The sequence below is a fragment of the Herpailurus yagouaroundi genome, unplaced genomic scaffold (genome assembly GCF_014898765.1).
Source record: "Herpailurus yagouaroundi ecotype Mexico unplaced genomic scaffold, PumYag 191, whole genome shotgun sequence".
NCBI classification, from domain to species: Eukaryota; Metazoa; Chordata; class Mammalia; order Carnivora; family Felidae; genus Herpailurus; species Herpailurus yagouaroundi.
The window spans coordinates 1,423-21,882 of NW_024412422.1; the positions used below are offsets into that span (position 1 = coordinate 1,423).

A 20,460-nucleotide genomic window follows, 5' to 3' on the forward strand; every position below is an offset into this window, starting at 1 on the left:
CCCTGTGACATACTTCTTATTCAAATAGCATTAACAGCCATGGTCTCATTTATTAATTTGATTACAGAGACCAAATTAATATTGAATATTTCTTCATCTGAAAAGACAGGAGCTGGATCCACAGCACATGCCAGATGCTTCTAGTCTGTGTGCAATGAAGATCATGAAGGAGAGAAACAGGTGGGAGAGTTCGTGTGTTACTGTTGTCTGAGCTACCCACACTTTTCACCTCTTCAGCTTTGGAGAATAATTTAATTTTCTGTGACAGGATATGCCTTTTTAATGGTGCAAAGTAAAAACTTCTCAAAACCTAATATTCACACTATGGTAGAATAAAAAATTACTTACTCATTTGGGAAGGATTTTATATCTGAGAAAGCAATCAATGTATGTCAGGAACTTGGGTCACCCCAAGTGCATGGGTGTTTGAGGACTAACAGTGAGCAGTCTGTCTGAACTGACCCCAACATCATTTCTACCCAGAGCAGCAGTTTGACCAGTGGGCATAGGAGGTGATGTGGGCCTCCCTCGGGTCAGGACAGTGGGGTCCATCTGTTGTGTAATCCCCCAAATTTGCCAGGGTTGGGGTGTTGGTGTCCATGCGAGCCAGTGGGGTCTCAGCAGCTGTGTCCCCTCTGGCTGGGCAGAGCGTCCTGCTCTCAGGTCTGTGGAAGATCCCAGCAGCTGCTTTTTCCTTGGCACCTCTCATGGGACAAACTCTGAGACTCTCCCTCAGACTCGAGTCTATCTAAGAACTAAGCTCAGACTTCAGCTCATGCTCAGGATGGAGCAGATTGTCTAACAGGAAAAAGTTCATGTGAACAGTGCTCCCCTTTCAGGCCACTGGAGAAGACAAAAGAGACCTGGTCACCCAGCCCCAGCTTGGATCTCAGGACAGCAGTGTCCCCATCACCTGGTCTGCTGTCCTTCTCATGCTGCCCTCTCACTGGTCACACAGGAACAAGCCTCAGGGACCTGAGCTTGGCCCTGCGACAATCAGGTGACGGGAAGGATTAGACAAGAACATGATTGTCAGGCAGGGATGCTGGTGTCGGATCACCAGGGAAGGAGCTGGAGTGGGAAGAAGAACCCGCACGCCTAAGTCTAAATCATGAAAGCAGACAAGGGAGGAAGGAGCAGGTAGGGAGTGTCTGGGACCAGAGGTCTGAGCATGTCAGCAGGGATGACGAAGGTCCTGGGGCCTGGGGACATTAGAGAAGTCTGCCTCCCCCAGGTAAGGCCTGGCTCAGAAACCTCTGAGCTCATGCTTGCCTGGAGCTGCCCAGGGGCAGTGGGTCTGTCAGTCACCTGGTGTCCTCCCTGCAGGGTCTCCTGGGGTGGGGGTCACCGAAGTCTGCACCTCCAGGGCCACCGCCATCGCCATTTGCTGTGTGCCATCCCCAGGACAGGGGCCGTGCCCTCCTCCCTCTGCATCCTCTTCCATCTGGACCGCAATTAAGTCACAGCTAAGGTGTCTGAGGACATTAGAGCCTGAGTCTCCTGCAGGTCCTTGCAGGCACAGAGACAACTACCTCTGCCCCCAGCTGCATGCTGGGAGGGAATACTTTTTGGGAGATTCGCACCTCTTAACATTCGGCATTTCTTGGAGCATAAAACAGTCTTCAAACTCTCTGTCCCCTTTGGACCATCTCCAGCATGTTTGTTTCCCCGGTTCCTTCTGCTCCAGTGACTGGGCCCTGTCCTTGACCCCATTATATTCCCACTGCCTGACACATGTGGACATTCCATGTAAATCTGTTTATGGAGTGAAGGAATAGGACGCGTGGGTGGCTCAGTTGGTTCAGCATCTGACTCTTGATTTTGGCTCAGGTCCTGATCCCAGGGTTGTGGGATTGAGCCCCATGTTGGGTTTTCATTGAGCATGGAGCCTGCTTAAGATTCTCTCCTCCCTCAGCCCCTCTCCCCCACTCCCATGTGCTCTCTGTCTCTAAAATAAAACACATTAAAAAATGAATAAGTGAGTGAATGAAGGAATGAATGGATGGATGGATGGATGATGCAGACTAAGTCCTCAAGCAGGGAGTTAATATAATGCCCGCATCCTTCCTACAGGGAAGGAAAGGTGTCCCTCATCCCTGGTTGTCTGTGATGTTTCCACACCTCGTCACATGTCACACCATGGACGTCATATGACAAGTGACAACAGACCCATCACCTGCCCTCCACCTGCTCTCTCACCTGATGTCACCTGTGTCAATCAAGGCACGCCTGTCTCTGTGGGCATCACCCTCCCTTCACCTGACACTCTGGACCATTCCTCCTTCCCCCGAAGCCTGGGGCCCAATAGGTCCACTCCCTGTGTCCCACCTGGGGACAAGTACCATTTCTCCCTTCCTTGTTTCCTTTGCTGTCATCCTCCTCCAGCTGACCCCCAATGTCCCCTTGTAGGCCTCCCTGTGTCAAATTCTGTCCTAAACTTGGAGCTAAATCTCTCATGAGCAGTACTGACCAGAGGCGCAGCCATGATTAAAAATCTCCCAGCACATGGAGAGGAAGTCACAGGATGGCTTCGCAGTGGTCCCGCTGGACTCGCTGCCCTGCACTGTCCCCACACCTGTTGCAGCCTCCGCAGAGTTTACTGTGTCCTATCTGCCTGGCTCTGGAAGGGCCCAGATTTTCACAATCTGTGTGTCCTCCTCTGTGAAGGTTTGTGACCGCTCAGCAAGTTCCTGTTCACACTCATCACCCAGACTCAGCCTGCCTCATCTGAGCCCCCTGCGGGGGCAGATCCCCTCTGCTCTCTGTTCCCTTTGTCTTGTCATCAGCTGCACAGGGAATCGTAGGCTGTCCGGTCAGGACTGTGCCTGTCCCTCCCGCTACAGCCCCACACAAGGAAGAACCCCGATCAGGGCAAGTGCGCCAGGACTGCACCTCCATCCTCCCTGGAGGGTTTTTCTCACGTGGTGGAAACAGGCATGGGGGAAGCAGGTGAAGGAGAGCTTTGGAATCAATGGGAAAAAATGAGTCGTTAGCCCAGAGAGCAGCAGGGGGTGCTGTGAGACCAGGTCTGGGGGTCTCTTTGCATGAGCAGCCCCTCCTCCGTGAGGCCTGTGGACAGGGGATAAGAGAGACCCGGGGCAGCCCAGCCCCAGCAATGTGGTCTAAGGAGGGGCTGTGTCACCATGGTCTGGACCCCTGTCTTCCTTGTGTTCCTTTGTCACTGCACAGGTAGGGACAGGACCCAGTCCCCCAAGGTGGGCGGGCCTCCAGCCTGAGTCAAATCCCTCTGGTCCAGGTCCCTAAGCAACAGCTGCTTGTCTGTTCTCTTCATTCTGATGCATCTGTGTTTGCAGGTTCCTTGTCCCAGCCTGTGGTGACCCAGCCACCGTTCCTGTCTGCATTTCCTGAAACACCTGCCAGACTCACCCGCTCTCACCCTGACCAGTGGCTTCAGTGTTGGCAGCTACCACATATACTGGTATCAGCAGAAAGTGGGGAGCCCTCCCTCCCTATCTGCGTAGGTTCTACTCACATTTAAATAAGCACCAGGGCTCTGGGGTCCCCAGCAGCTTCTCTGGATCCAAAGATGCCTTGGCCAATGCAGGGCTTTTGCCCATCTCTGGGCTCCAGGTTGAGGACGAGGCTGACTCTTACTGTGTAATAGAAGGTAGCAGTGGGAGCAGCTATGCTTACGCACAGTGTCTCAGATAATGAGGAAAATTGGACAAAATCCAATTGGTCTACAGACCTTGTGTCTGAGCCTCATTTCATTGATAAACTTACCTGGAGACCTACAGTGGGGACCCTTCTATGGAAAGATCTCTCCTTGAACAAAAGAAGGACAAACACACATGCTATGCCTGTAAAGTGACACAGCCCAGGACGTCCTAGGAAGACGCTGATGGATGAGGACGTATCAGAACACAACCGCACATCCCCATGGGGTCTGGAGAAGATGAACAGGAATGAAAACTGTGTCTCAAATGAACCTGATGCCCAGCAAACATTCACCAGTGTCATCACTCCCCCAGACATTCCGGTAACCCCTCAGCCAGGACGGACCTCTTTTGGAAAATCTGTTCCAATGGAGGGCCGCAGGGCCTGTGACCTCAGGGACACAGCGTCCCTTATCTCCACCTCACCTAGATTCACATGTGGGATCTTTGACAGAAACTTCTGGGTCAAGTTGGCCTTGGGGAATAGAAATTCATTCCTCTAGTCATGGGTGGATGAATGGACGATTTATGCTGAACATACTGGACACAAAGAAGAGAATCCAGACCTGTGCACACCTCAGAGATGAGTCTGACCCCTCCTCAGTCCATCTTGGAAGTTGTGTTTAGTCATTCCATCACGGAGGCGGCTCTGTAGTTCAGACAAACAGGCTCCTCGTGGTGTTCCCCTGGACACCATGTTGGGCCCTCCTCCTACTTGCAGGACAAGACCAACTATATAAAATGCATGTTGATGATGATGATGATGATGATGGTGATGGTGATGATGACGATACATCAAATAATTTAGAAACACCCTTATACAACCAAGAACTAGATGACACTTACTTTCCATCATTTTGCCATCTATTTTTTCAACTACTATTTCAGTCCATATTGTCTCAGCAATAAGCACGAATCTGTGAAAATACACTGGTGATTGTACCTACATCTTCACAATGACAATGTCAGTCGATTTAAATCATTCTTATGGGGCTGAATTCTGTGTAAAATCACCCACATTCATTTTGAGGTAGCAGTTGTCCAAGTGGTGACAGACACATAAAGTCTGCGACGAGGTCCCCGTCAGAACACCCGCAGCTGTCACTCCTTCCCTCCTGGAGCTTCCTGCAGGTTTGTCCTTCGTGCTCTGAGGTCAGGGCCACACTCGGGCTCCTGCAGTCTTGGGTCTGTGTGCTGGGGGGACAGATCGTAGGAGGGAAGCACTAAGCACAGTGTGTGGAGAACTGTTGTTTCACGGAGGTGGAAATAGTGACAGGTGACGAAGATGGTCAGTGTGTAACTCCCCTAGGAAGGCACACGAGGGCGTCTACCCACAACCTGGAGAAAAGGGCTCCCTGTCTCCTCAGTGCTGAGGGAGCTTCTGGGAAAGAGAACTCTGAGCCCAGAGAGGAACCAGGGAAGAGGGAAGAAATCAGCCTCCTGCACAGAACTGGCCATGCGTCAATGTGGACCCGTCGCTGCTCTGGCCCTGATCCTCATCTCTGTGGTTGTGCCAGAGTCACCACCTCAGTCCTGCCCCATCAACAGCCAAGGGAACCGTGGACGGACTCACTACGTGGAGCCTGAGTAGAGCAAAGTGCACCCTGAGGTGATGGGAGGTCACATAGGGGACATCCGGCCTGGCCAGAAGGAAGGGGACAGTGGGCAAAGCAGTGAGGAGGCAGGAACCCTCTCTGATGGGCTCTGGTCGCCATGTCATATTTGCTGTGTCCAGGCCTGGACATCAGGAGGCGCATGTCACCTTTTTCTGAGGAGTCAGGGATGATCAGAGCTGGGAGTTGCCACCTGACGCTGCCTGTGCCCTCTGCCTGCCCAACCCCCTAGCCTATCAGAGCCCCTCCCCAACCACCACCCTAACATCCTTACACAGAGGGACCTGACCCAAGGCGGTGAAGTGTCTATGAGCTGGGGATCTCATTTGCATAGATGGGCCCTCCCTCTGTCAGAGGATGAAAAGGGGAAGGAGCAGATTAAGGGAGGCTCTGTTCAGCTGTGGGGCCACAGAAGGCTGGATCGGTGATGATCTCCACCATGGCCTGGTCCCCTCTCCTCCTCACCCTCCTTGCTCACTGCACAGGTGACTAGATGTGGGGACAGGGGAAGCATTCCTGGGAGGACACTTGTGCCTTAATTTCTCCTCTTGTCTCCAGACCCCAGCTTCACCCTCTCTTTGTCTCTCCTCCTTCCAGGGTCCTGGGCCCAGTCTATGCTGACTCAGCCGCCATCCGTGTCTGGGGCCCTGGGCCAGACGGTCACCATCTCTTGCAGTGGAAGCACCAACAGCATCGGTATTTATGGTGTGAACTGGTACCAACAGCTCCTAGGAGAGGCCCCTAAAGTCCTCATCTATGGCAATAGCAATCGACCCTCGGGGATCCCAGATCGATTTTCTGGCTCCAAGTCTGGCAGCACAGGCTCCTTGACCATCACTGGGCTCCAGGCTGAGGACGAGGCAGATTATTACTGCCAGACCATTCACTTAACTGTCAGTGATTACACAATGTTCCAGGCTCATGGGGAAGTGAGACAAAAACCTGCTGTCCCCACAGAAATGGGACTTCCTGTGTAGCCCTGACATTTTGGCCCCATCAGCTGTTTGTTTGATATCAACTGAGGTTTGTCACCTGCCTCAAAGAATTTGTCTACAAATCTTTCCACATTCTCTTAAATTTCTCCTTGAAGCCTGTCCTGGAGAGCAACATATTTTCTAATTTTCTCAAACTGAGCACAAATTCCTGGGCGCCAGAAACAGGCCACCCTGAGGACAGTGACAATGTCACGTTAGGGCAGAAACAGGGTCACAAAATCCAGAGTATCTATGGCTGATTCGTACATGTGGGTCTTTTGAAATGAGTCCCTGTCCATTCCCATCAGTGCTGAGATCCAACCAGTGATTTTTGTTATTCACTTGCGTTGTTAATACTTACTTGCAGAAGGATGTTGAATGATAATGGTGTTTAGGTCACATTAGCCTGTTCACCTTGCAGAAATGTCCTCCCCTCCACCACCCCATTATTTAATTCCCTGGTTGTGGGAGTGAGTTCTATATGTGTAGGAGGGAATGTGCTATCACAATATAAATGCTTCTATCTGTTTCCATTTTATGTGGTTTTTATTAGGACTTTGCTTTCAGTTTTTCAAAGAATCTTTCAAGGTCTACTGAGATCATGGGATTTTCATCTGTTTATTTACTAATATGATGCCTTATCTTGGAAGATTTATTAATATGGAATCCCACTCTATATTTGCAATAAATCACATATAGTCACTTTATATGACTATTTTAGTCTGATAATGGATTCTCACTATTGATATCTTATTTAGAATATTTGCATCAATATTTCATAATATTCTACAATTTTCCTTTTTCTGTACTTTAAAAAAATTTTTAATTTTACTTTATGACAGAGGGAGAGACAGAGCGTGAGCACGAGAGGGGCAAAGATACAGGGAGATAGAGTCTGAAGCAGGCTCCAGGCTCTGACCTGTCAGGTTAGAGCGGGATGTGGGGCTCAAACTCAAGATCCAAGCCTTGAGATCATGACCTCAGCCAAAGTCAGACACTCAACAAAGTGAGCCACCCAGGCACCCCCCTTTTTCTGTATTTTATATATCAAGTGTGTGTATTTCTTTCTATAAGAATATATACATTTTGTGAAGTTAACCACGTCTTATGCCTTTTTATGGAATAGTTCATAATAATATTGTCTTTTTTTCTAAGGAAACTGGTCTGTTTATTCATTTTTTTAATGGAACCATTTTTACTTCTTCTTAAATTATGTTTTTAATTTATTATTAAAAGAGGTTGACAGTATGATTTTTCCACTTTTTATTTTTGTGCACATGCAATTTCCCATTTGCATATTTGTGTATTATTCACTTCCATGCAAAAGTTAGTAAGTGGGTTGTTCTGCATTTAAAAACTTGATTTTGAAGTACTAATTAGATTCAAATACACGTTATGATTCTGTGGACACCAGGGGGCGCTGTGGCCTGACAAGAGAGCAGAGACTGATGCCCACCTCTCTTACACATGGGAAGAGCCTGAGCCTGCTTCAATAGGACTGGGAGCAACGACCCTTCCCCAAGTATGATTCTCCTGCACTGTGACCCCTCTAATCCCATGGGAAAACCAGGTGCTGATCTTCCTTCAGCCCATAGGAAACCCAGATCATCTCTTCCTTTCCCTTGACTAGCACCATCATCAGCCCAGAGTGATGCAGGGGCCAGACATGCCCCATATCTGAATGAATGACTCCATTCCCAAGAATGAAGGCAAAGAAGGAGAGAAATCCTGTCCTCAGTCCCCATGGTGGCCCTCAGGAGGCTGTACTGTCATATTTCCTGTATGGCTCCATGTTAATTTGCAAAATACAATGCATATGAGAACACTACTTGCTACCCAAGTGCAGCTCAGAGAGAAGTTCCTGCCCTCACTTGCAGAACGTGGTTTCCCCACCCCCCCAGCCCCACCCCATGCAGGATTCCAGAACTGCCATCTGCTCCTACTCTGGAATCCAGAGCAGCAGGAGCTGCAAAGTCAGCACAATTATGGTCCCTGCCCAGGTGACCAAATGTCAGGGAGGGCAGGTGAGGGCGGGACTCTTCCGATGGGAAGAGAGGCTGTAGGTTGTCCCAAGAGGAGTCAGGAGGTGGAAATCTCCCAAAATGGGAGACACAGGTGAGTGACCGATGACAGCTTGTTCAGCTCACAGGGGCGTCTCTGACCTGAGAGTGGCCTGAGCTGTGACTGGATCAATCTTCCTACAGGTTCTCTGTGCCTGTCCATCTTCCTTATGCCCTCAGACATTCATTCCACCACATTCTGCAGGTTCCTCAGACACTCCTCTGTGGAGGGGCAGGGGCTCTGTGTGGGGAAACTGCAATGAACCAGGCAGAGGGGGTCCTTTCTCTCTGCTGTAGATATTCTCCTAATCCCCCCCTTCACTTCCTTGCTTCACCTTCTCTCCTCTCCAGGGCATCCACCAAATCTTTGAGCTCCTTCCCATCTCATGATTGACTCATTTCCCCTCACTCTCATCACCTGTCATTCCCAGAGGTGGGACAGGCCCACACATCCTAGGAAGGACTGATGGTTTTTGGCAACCTCCTTCCCTACGGATTCATATAGATGGTCCCCATGAACCCTAAACATAAATTACCCTCTGGTGAACATCCTTGAACGTTTGTCCGTGTATGTTTCATATGCTTTTGATACCTATGTACACTTGACATTAACACACATGTCAAATACTATCTTGTATTTGAAAATATGCACTTTATGGTTACTGGTCTTTTACTATAGAGGACAAATACTTATGATTTCTATAACTTGTTAAAGGGTATTTGGGGCGCCTGGGTGGCGCAGTCGGTTAAGCGTCCGACTTCAGCCAGGTCACGATCTCGCGGTCCGTGAGTTCGAGCCCCGCGTCGGGCTCTGGGCTGATGGCTCAGAGCCTGGAGCCTGTTTCCGATTCTGTGTCTCCCTCTCTCTCTGCCCCTCGCCCGTTCATGCTCTGTCTCTCTCTGTCCCAAAAATAAATAAACGTTGAAAAAAAAATTAAAAAAAAAAAAAAGGGTATTTAAAAATGCCTCAGTAATGTAGCAATGAATCGATAAAAAGAAGTATAATTACCAGGGAATAATTTATAATCAGAAACTTATAGGTTACTAACTGCACAATCCCTGTGTAAATATAAAAGAAAAGATGAATAATTGGAGTGGAATACGTTTTTTGTCTCCACCTTCAAATAATCCAACAGTCCAAGGTGGGTGTCAAAGCTAGAGGGCTTCTTTTAGATGATGTTGATCTAAGAGAAGAGGAATAAGGGTTCAGAGAGGAGGTGTGGAGAGATGCTGGAGGCTGGAGGAAGGAGTGAGAACTGGTCAGCCAGCAGAGAGGCGCTGGGTGCTGGGAGGTCTGGTGTCCTCTCCCAGGGGCCAAACCCTGAAGACTCAGAGTTCTGGAAGCAGAGCTCTCCTCTCAGTCCTGACGGAACCACTGGGGCAGGAACACAGGAGACAGGAACACAGAGCCGGCTCCTCCCTGACCCTTCGTGTTACTCCCCCATTGTACCCGTCAGAGATTAGCTGGTGCTTATGAAATATATGTTTCACAAATAACTATACAAGTTCTGAAATATATAAATGAGTTATTATTTCCCAAACGAAAAAAAAAATCTTTGTGCTTTTCTGTTTCCCTATAAGAAACGGAGGCAGCACAGGATTCACTTAGTTCTTAAAGCAGTCCTATGTTCAGAGTCTGCCCTGTGAGACCGCTCATTTCATGGTCAGGCACACAGAGCTCCCCTCTCATAGTCCCTCCTGCTTCATTATTGTTCCTACTGCTCCAAAATGGGGAGCAGACTCTATCATCACCCCAAACCTGGGTCTGTCTAAGATCTCCTACAGGAGTTCACATAGTAATTCCCTAAAACACTCTGGTGGTTTTCTCTATGCCTACAAGAAGCCCCAAAAGACATTTAAAACCAATTCCATGTAGGATAGCATCAAAAAGAATAATAATCATTTTAGGAGGCAAAATAAACAAGTAGCAAGAGACTTGCAAACTGAAACCTGTGAAAGATTGCTGAAAATATTAAAAAGATTAAATACATGAGAGAACACTGTGACCGTGGATTGGTGACTTAATATGTGAAGGTGTAACCAACAAGGTCCAAATCCATCTCAATATTCAGTGCCATCCTGCCATGAGCTTGCTGCCCCCAGTTTAATCCCTCAATATCTACTGCTCACTCCTTCTGGTTCCTTTTTTGGGAAGATGTTGGGTATACATCTGTTCTGCAGACCCAGACCTTAGACCCAACCCCCATGAATTACACATAGAGTAATAGGTCATGAGTGTTTGTGGTCCAGGAGAGATAGAAAAACCCCCTCAGAAGGGAGGAGGCCTCCATTTATAGTAACGTTCTGTGTATACCTATCCTCATACTGATGAAAATTACAGAATGGGGGTGCCTGGGTGACTCAGTCGGTTAAGCGTCTGACTGCAACTTAGGTCATGATCTAGCAGTCTGTGAGTTCAAGCCCCACATTGGGCTCTGTGTTGACAGCTCAGAGCCTGAAGCTGCTTTGGATTCTGAGTCTCTCTCTCTCTCTCTGCCTCTCCCCCCCCCCCTCAAAAATAAATAAATATTTAAAAAATTTTTTAATTACAAAACCGATATATGAAGTATATCAGAGTGTCAAATATATAAGCACTTTTAGGCTAAATTTCAAGGGAAAACGTGAATGCTGAAAAATAAGGAGCAAAAGACACATTTCCCTGACAGCATCCTGTCCTCATGGCAAAGACAGGCATCAAAAGTCCTTGCAGTGTGGGCTGAAGGGATCTATCAGGAGAATCTAAACCCCCACCGCAACAACGGTTAAACTAGAGGACAAGTCCAAGAGAACTATTATGAGTTTGAACCATCTTGGTACTCTGAGAACTTTAAGGCTTTCATTAAGTTTAAGATGACACTAGACTGGTTTTGACCCCAGGCACCTGGAAGGGCAAACTCCAATGTCAGGTAATACCTGGTAGCGTTAGCACTGTGCAATCAATACACCATGTATTTAACCACACGGAGGTCATCGGTGACCCAGAAAAATTGCAACCATTCCTAAAATACACAGAGGGCATCTCTTCATTCTACTGCATTTGGGAATGAAGTCATTCTAGATCCAATTGCAAAAGTCTGGACATCATTCCAAGAGTGCTATGAAGTTTCAGAACGACTGGACGATTTGGTGTCTAAGCCCAGCAGGTGGCACTGTGGGACCAGTCCTGTGAGGACAAGCTTCTAGAGCTGACGGACTAGGGAACTACTCTAATAATTCTCGCACACTCATCAGGCAGTGTCCCCACGGCAGTGTGACTCTGCAGCCCTGTGCCCCTGGAGCCACATGAGCCCTCAGCTCTGACTCACTCCCTCGCTCCATGTTTCATCCTCCAACCCCATGGAGTCAATGCCCAGGTGGTGTTCAGGTAGGGACAGACAATCCCACACCTGGAGAAGTTCGCACAATGAACAAATCACCTGCCGTGCTACCTGTGCCTAGGGTAAAAGACCCTTGGGGAGGGGAGGATGGGACTTCTCTGTCCTGTCCTGAGTCCTCTCCTCACCTCCTGCCTCACAGACTAGGAGATCCCTTTAGGGCTGAAGAGAAAAGATGCTGGGGTGGTGGAGGGTGGGGGTGGTGGGGCATTTGCACTCCTTTGTTCCCGTCATCTCTGCATGGTAGTCATCACCCGCATTCTTTCTGTCACCTTATAGCTTCTAGCTTTCCTTCAAGGGTCTCTGTCAGACTGTGCTACTTTGTCATCCAGGGCATCTGGGTCCTTGATAGGGGCAAAAAGAAATATATATATATATATATATATATATATATATATATATATATGATATTTATTATAAATAAATATTACATATTACAAAAGTATGTATAATATATAAGCAATATATAAATACATATTTTAAATATGTGTAATATGTTATATTGAATTATTACATCTGTAACTGTATTATATAACTATTAAATATAGGTATCTTGTATGATATAAAACACTATAGATTACATATACACATTATATGTATGTTCCATGTTGCAATTCATATATCATATATTATAATTTATATATTTAAGTAATAGAACTTAGAGAGAGAGGGAGAGGAAAATGAAGTTGCTGTCTCGGAACTAAGCTGAGTTCTTTCCACCCAGAGTGAAATTTAGAGACTCTGCCAGGTGTGTGGTCTCACAGAGGAAACTGGATTTGCAGCAAAATAATGAGATCACGAGGAATAACTTGCAAAGCCTTGAGTCTCAGAGCAGGAGTGAGCGGGTTCCTTTTATTCAGTCATCCGGATCGATATTCAGAAAGGGGACTTTGTCAGCCTGCGAAAGGTGGCTATCGGGTCGCACGGGCACACTTCGAAAACAGGACCGTGCCTGCATCCTAGGTTATGTCCGTGCAGCTTGCGCTCCTCCTCGTGTGGAGACTGACGTTATAAGGAAGCAGAAGTAACCGTCCCGCGAGGGGAAGGGGCCAGGGGCCCGCTCCCAGAGCCAGTATAAACTGGAGGAGGTTTGGGCTCCTGACCTGGGGAAAGGAATGCAGGGCCTTGCTTCCTCTGACACAGCGCTGGGAGTTTGCCCTCTGCTGTGTTCTCTGATGTGGTGAAGCACTTTCCTGGCCTGGTGGAGATTGTTAACCTTTGTATTCCCTTTGCTCCCTTAAAAACCCTTAATTACTGATGTGTTGTAGCATTTATTTGTAATTCTGACTCATGTTAAAAGCCACTAGGGGTTAGCTGGATCTTTCTGTCCCTTCCAACTTCGTGAGGAACTCCAGGGCTCTGGGTTCTTCTCCCACATCCAGTTTTTAAATCCTTCTTTGCTCTACTGACTCCAGGCCTTCCCAGCAGGAAAGGATTCTTCTCACCCGTGGTGCCTTGAACCTATTTGACAGTTTCTTGGGTTGACTCAGGGCTCCCTTCACGGTCAGGGATCCTGGCTGATTACTGTGACTCCGCCATTTATTAGGATGAATATATAATCAATTCATTAGTTTTCAAACTGCTATGATTTCAGTTGCTATTTCTAAGCAATATGATATTGGTCATTTATTTCTATATTACATGGTGACTAATGGAAGCTGATTTTGTATTTTTCACATGTGTCAATTACTCTTTTTGATTCTTCCTTTTGTCTTAAGTTATAGATACTCCTTATCTTCAAATTTGATGCATATACAATTGCATACTTTCCCCCAGTATATCAAAGAATGTTTTGATAAAGAAGCACTAACTGATTGAGTAGGAACCTTTGTGTGATATAAGTTGGACTGCCAAACTCAGACAATGAGAAAGGCAAACAGTAACCATGCAAATTATATGAAACAACGTACCAGCGATTCTGAAATGAATAAAAGTCAGATTTTCTTTCACACTGTGATGAGCGCTGATCTGACATGTGTGGACAATACTTAAATGTGTATTTAAGGAATGAATGAGTGAACGAAGGAATGAATGAATGATGCAGACTAAGCTGCCAGTCAAGCAGTTACTGTAACACCCCCATCCTTCCTATGGGGGAGGAAAGGCATCCCTCATGCCTGGTTGTGATGTTTCCACAACTCTCCACATGTCACACCATGGTTGCCATGGGACACGGGGACAACAGACCCCATCACCCTGCCTCCCACCTGGTTCCCGTCTCACCTCACCTGTGTCAGTCAGGGCATCCCCGTATCTGTGGGCATCACCCTCCCTCCTGACCTGACACTCTGGAACATCCCTCCATCTCCCACAGCCCGGGGTCCAGTCAGTCACCTCACTGTGTCCCACCTGGGGACATCTTTCTCATCTTTCTCTTCTCATCTTTCTCCAGTTGGCCCCCAGTGACTCCTTCCAGGTCTTCTTACTCCAAGTTCAGTCCTAGGACTTGCTGTGGAGGTAGGTCTCTAACGAGCAGCATTGCAGAGGCACAGCTGGAATTAAAAGTACCAGAAATATGGAGACGAGGTCACAGGATGGCCCAGCAGTGTTCCCTACTAGACCCAGAGGTTTATTTCAGTCTCCACACATGCAGCAGCCTCATCAGAGTTTGCTGTGCCCTGTCTGCCTGGCTCTGGAAGGGCCCAGCATTCTGACACTGTGTGTCCTCCTCGGTGAAGGTGTGTGTCCCCTCAGCGCGCCCAGTTCACATTCAGCTCCCAGAGTCAGCCTGCCTCCTCTGAGCCCTGCCATGTGGACAGATCCCCCCTGCTCTCTGTTCCCTGTGTCTTATCCTTAGCTTCACAGAAGTTCACAGGCTCCACTGGGTCAGGACTGCACGTGTTCCTCCTGGTAGACATTCCTCCCATCCACGGAGGAAACGTGATCAGGGACAGCACAGGAGGACCTCTGTCCTTCTCTGGAGCGCTGCACACACATGGTGGAAACTCAGGCATCAGGGAAGCAGGTGAAGGGGAAGATTGGGCAAGAAGGAGAGCTTCTCCCAGAGACCAGCAGGAGGTGATGTGACATCGTGTCTGGGGGTTTCTGCAGGAAAGGGGCTTCGAGCTGGCAGCCCTCCGATGACAGGAAGCCCTGGGGCTGGGCCCCTCCTTCCAGTGGGGACAGGGCAAGTGTGTCCTGTCTAGGCCTGGACCAGTCCCTGAACCTGGGCCTGAGTGTGATGCCAGCAGCTGCTTCCTCCAGGCCCACCCAGGGGGAAACTAGTGCATCAGGAAGTCTCCTTGTCCAAGGGCCACAGACCTGTGAGTGCACAGGAGGGAGAGGCAGAGGGGGGTCATATTTGCATGAGCAGCCCCTCCTTGGTGAGGCCTGCGGGGAGAGGACAGGAGAGACTATGGGCAGCCCAGCCCTAGCACTGTGGCTAAAGTAGGGGCTGTGTCACCATGGTCTGGACCCCTGTCTTTCTCCTGTTCATCTGTCGCTGCACAGATAAAGATAGGCCTCAGTCCACAGGGTGGGTCCACAGCCTGAGTCAAATCCCTCTGGCTCAGCTCCCCAATGACATGCACCCTGTCCCTTCTCTTCATTCTGCTGTGTCTGTGTTTGCAGGTTCCCTGTCCCAGACTGTGCTGACCCAGCCGACCTCCCTGTCTGCATCTCTGGGAACAACAGCCAGACTCACTTGCACCCTGAGCAGTGGCTTCAGTGTTGGTGGTCAAAACATGTACTGGTACCAGCAGAAGGCAGGGAGCCATCTCTGGTGTTTCCTGTAATACTTAGACTTAGAAAAGCAGCTGGGACCTGGGGTCCCCAGTCGTGTCTCTGGATCCAAAGATGCCTCCACTAACACAGCAATTTTGCTCATCTCTGGGCTGCAGCCTGAAGACGAGGCTGAGAATTTCTGTGGTACAGATCACATCGGTGTGAGTGGCTACCGTTACTTACGGTGTCACAGATAACGAGGAAGTGAGACAAAACCCCTGGCTCCTTGTCCCTGGTCCTCTTCGTTGGGAAGCTTCTGTGGAACTCACTGTCAAGTGTAGGACAGTGGTGTTTATCACAGTGACAGAGACACATGAGGAGGTGGATGAAACCCTGAGGCCTTAGGTTCCAAGATGTGAAACAATTATTGAGATGATTAGTACCTTTACTAGCAAAATAGCAATAGAACATATTCCCTGGGGTTTCTGGCATGAAATCTGTAACTCTTGCCTTTTCTTACACACAGTACCCATGGAGCCTCTAAAAAGTTAAACAAAATGTATATTAATGCTAATAAATGTTAACATCACTACTATATTTTCAGCTTGCAAAACATGGGTAGAGCAGAACATGAAACCCATCCAGATGACGGCACACACGATCATACTATGTTTTATGAAACTTTACATTGACACGTATATTTTCAAGACAGAGGGTGACCTGCACTTATCCCAACCCCTGGGATGTGCTTTTGCCTCCAAATAAGAAAGCCAACTAAATAGATAGACCTTATGATGAGCCTCTCCTCCATGGTAAAGATTTCACCAAAAAGCAGTGTTTGTTTACCAAACCTGGAGTTTAGCAATTGCATTCTCTGAATGTACAGCATTTATTTTTGTATTTCTTTTCTTTTCTTTTCTTTTCTTTTTTTTTTTTTTTTTTTGCTATTTATTTCTTTATTGGAGAATTTTTTTTTAAATTTTTTAAAATTTATTGTCAAGTTAGCTAGCATGCAGTGTATACAGTGTGCTTTTGGTTTTGGGGGTAGTTTCCCGTGATTGATCGCTTACATACAACCCCCAGTGGTCCCTAACACAGTAGCTCAGTGAGGCCCATTCCCCCAAAGAAGATACAGAGCTGGGACTGGGCCCAGTGCTCCCTGATGGGGACTCAGCAGTTGAGTTCCCTCCGGTCTGACTGAGTCCCCTGAGCAGAGACTGTATATTGTTTGCTTTGGTTTGGCTTTCCAAAGAATACATTTCTTTATTAAAGGTACCCAATTACATCATTTGGTTAAATTATCCTCATACACTTATAGAATGTCTTTTTTTTACAGTTTCAGTAATGTCTATCTTATGTATTTATTTTTAACATAATTTATTGTCAGAGACTGTATATTGTCACTGAATACGCTTTGTCTCCCCAGGGTTGAAGGCAACCTCCATCCTCTTTAGTGTGTGAAGTGAGCTGAGCTCCAGCACCAGGGTTCATGGACAGGCTTAGCAGTCCCTGGATGGGCCCCATTTACATGGATAGCCCTTTCTGTGGCAGAGAGTGGAGGAGAAAAGGAGGCCTGGGGAGCCCCAGCCCAGTGTGGAGACCAGGGTCTGTGTCATCATGGCCTGGACTCCAATCCTTCTAGTGCTCTCCTCTAAGTGCACAGGTAGGAACAGGCTTTGGGGATGCAGGGTAGCCCTCCAGCCTGCATCAGTCTCTCAGTCTCAGACAGTGGGAAACTTTACCCTTGTCCCAGGCAGTGCTGACCCACCCACTCTCTCTCTCTCGGCATCTGTGAGAACAATAACCAGGCTCACCTGCACCTTGGGCACTGGCTTCAGAGTTGGTAGCTATGGCATAAGCTGGTTTCATTAGAAACCAAGGAGCCCTGGTAAGTCTTGTGTTATTACTCAGAATCAAGGAGTTCAGATCTGCATTTCCCAGCTGCTTATCTGGATCCAAAGATGCTTCAGCCAATGCAGGGATTCTGCTCACCTGTGGGCTGCAGCCTGAGGACGAGGCTGACTCTTACTGTGCTCTATGTCATGGCAGTGGGAGCAGCCACCGTTACTCACAGTGTCTCAGATAACGAGGAAGTGAGACAAGAACTCTTGGTCCCCCAGACCTTGTTTCTGAATCTCTTTTCAGTGAGAAGCTCATGTAGAGACACATGTAAGAGGGATCATCTGCAGAAACATCTGTCCTTGAAACGGCAAAAGAGGGACACTCGTGTTTGAATGTAAAGTGAGAGGAAATTGGGCATCCCAGGAAGACACTGACAGATGAGGTAACAGAGCCCAACCGCACGTCCCCACGAGGTCTGGAGAAGATGCACAGGAGTAAATACTGTGCCTGCACCTGAACGTGCTCCCCAGCCAACATTCATCCACACATTAGTTCCACCACCTTATTCCATAGACTGTGACCTTGTGTCAGTACGGATGCATCCACGGCTGATAGAGTGACAATAACCCTGGTCATAGACACAGTCTCCTCTCTCTGAACAAGCTAGACATGAACTTGGACCAGATTCTGCAGACTCTCCACGACAACAGCCCCCACACCCTCCCACCTCTTCCCCCCTCTGCTCCTTTGTCCCTCAGGCTTCAGTCCCTCTGGCTCTTCAGGTCTGACTTCTGTCTCCAAGTTAGGATTTCAGAGAAAGCTGGGAATGATCTTGCTGCAGTTTCCCATTCCTGGGACCCATCTCTAGGGAGGAGAATGACCAGATAATAGAGCTGCATGAAACCCCTCATATTCTCCTTCCTGCTGTCACTCAACAAGACTTCTGATCCAGGGAAGTGTTAACAGGTCTGCTCTCCAATGAATCCTCACTGACTAAATAATTCCTCCCCCAGGTAACTGGTATTTGAGATATCTGCCTTTAAATGCAAGGTCTATAACTCTGGAGAAGGTCAAATATCTCTCAGGATGTGGAGAAGGAATAAGAGGGATGTAAGGCCACCCGGTTTCATTTTAGGTCACACACCCAGACACACACACACACACACACACACACACACACACACAAAACCACACACACAACCTTCTCCTTTCTCTGAGGGTATGGTGTCCTGGATTCTGTAGTTTCCAGGTGTCTCTGTCCCTCCAGAAGTCAGGGTCAAACTCTGCTTACCCAGCCATTCTTAGTGTCAGATTCTCCATCACTAGAAAACAACAGGGACATTGAGGGTGACTGGGGCCCTGTCACCAGGGCAGCCAGGACATGTTCTGGACACCTGATGTCCTGGGACGAGGCTGTTGCTCAGGAATCCCAGGGCAAGTGTCTGTCCCCATCAACAGCTCAGTCCCCAACCATCTCTGGGCTCCAGTCAGTGCTTGAGGCTGATCAGTACATTGATTCTGGGAGCAGCAGCCTGAGTTCTGCTCCCATAGAGCTCAAGGCTCATCGGGATGTGAGTCACAGCCTCACCTGGTTCTCAGAGCTGGGCTGTTGCTCCCTCCGTCACCCCAGTGATACCTACAAACAGGCTGACCTCTGCTGAAATGTCCTCTTCCCAAACCCAGGGCCTCAGGGCCTGTGATGTCAGGGACAGAGGCCCCCTTGTCTCCGCCTCTCCACTATTCAGGTGTGGGACCTTTGACAGAAACTTCTGGGTCCAGGTGAACTTGGATAATAGGGACTCATTCCTCTAGTCATGGGCAGTTGCATGAATAAATGCTCTGCCCTGAACATGCTAGACACAAGGTAGAGGGGCTACAGCTGTGCCCACCCAAGAGACAAATCTGACCCCAACGGCTCGTCCCTTGAAGCTCTGTGTTTGATAATCTCATCACTGAAATGGCTCTGAAGCTCATAGGAACAGGCCCCTCTTGGGGTTTTACTGGGCACCACGTCAGTCTTTCCTACCTGCAGGGCCAAATCAATGATTAAAAAAAAACAAACTCAAGAGAAAAACATCAAATGAGTTCACAAAATGTTTATGGAACTCTATTAAACGAGAACAGGGGTCATTCCTTCTCCTTTGTTTTTCCACCGAATTTTTAAACCATAATTTCCATCCATATTCTCCCTGCGAAAAGCACAGATCTGTGAACAATGTACTAGTGATTCACGAGGGCGTTATCTTTGAGTTTTAATCAATCCTATTGAGACGAATTTCATGTAAAAGAACACTCATCCGTTTTTAGGTGCCAAGTTGGCTAAGTGGTGACAAATACATAAACTGTGTCACTGGATCCCTGTCAGAGCATCTGCAGCTGTCACGTTCCCACCTGGCTCTTCCCACATATTTTCCCCTTGTGCCCCAAGGCCAATGCCACACACAACCTCTCCTGGCAGGGATCCTGCAGACTTGTGTCTGTGTGCTGGAAAAGGAATCCTAGGAGGAACCATTGCCCATAGTGTGTGGAGAACTGTTATGTCAAACAGGTGGAAGTAGTGACAGATGACAAAGATGTTCAGTGTGTAACCCCTCTAGGGTTACACACGAGGGCTTCTGCTCACACAATGCAGAGAATTGCTACCAGTCTCCTCGGTGTTGTGGGAACCTCAGGGTAATGAGACGTCTGTAAAGGGGGGAACAATCACACCACAGGAAACACCTAACACAATGCGCAATGGGGACATGTATCCGTGGGGACTAGTCACTGATCTGGACATGATCCTGATCTAAGAGGAGTTTGTATAAAGCCCCATGAACAGCCAGGGAGCCCTAGACACATTCAGCCTGAGGAGTCTGAGTAGAGGATAGTCTCCCCTGAGATGATGGGAGGCCATATTAAGGGGACACTTGGTCTGGCCCTAATGCAGGGGACAGGAATCAGAGCAATGGGGAGGCATGAGCTATTTCTGTGTCCTCTCCTCACCATGCACACTATGATGGGTCTGGGTCTTGACACCAGGGGGCGCACCGGTCCTGTTTCTGAGGGGTAAAGGATGATCAGAGCTGTGACTGCAGAACTGGCACTGACTGTGCCCTCTGCTCAGGGCTCAAAACTGGGACCTCCCCACACCCTGATTCTACACAGCCCCTCCCATCCCCACCCCTCCTGACATCATCGGTCAGAGGCCTTTGACCCAGGGCCAGTGAGGGGTCAGAGAGCTGGGAGTCTCATTTGCATGGAAGGGCCCTCCCTCT

General features: G+C 48.4%; 1 long non-coding RNA gene and 1 pseudogene across 1 annotated transcript; one reads left to right on the forward strand and one right to left on the reverse strand.

Annotated features, from left to right (window-relative positions):
• The first annotated feature begins 3,143 nt into the window (after positions 1-3,143).
• LOC121010104 (probable non-functional immunoglobulin lambda variable 5-48) lies at positions 3,144-5,268 on the forward strand (annotated as a pseudogene).
• Positions 5,269-6,051: 783 nt separating this feature from the next.
• On the reverse strand, positions 6,052-13,900 carry LOC121010140 (uncharacterized). Its single transcript, XR_005781016.1, has 4 exons — positions 13,873-13,900; positions 12,840-12,843; positions 11,753-11,758; positions 6,052-6,161 (listed from the first exon to the last, which is right to left on the reverse strand). It is a non-coding gene; the product is annotated as an uncharacterized LOC121010140 (long non-coding RNA).
• Between the last annotated feature and the right edge of the window lie 6,560 nt (positions 13,901-20,460).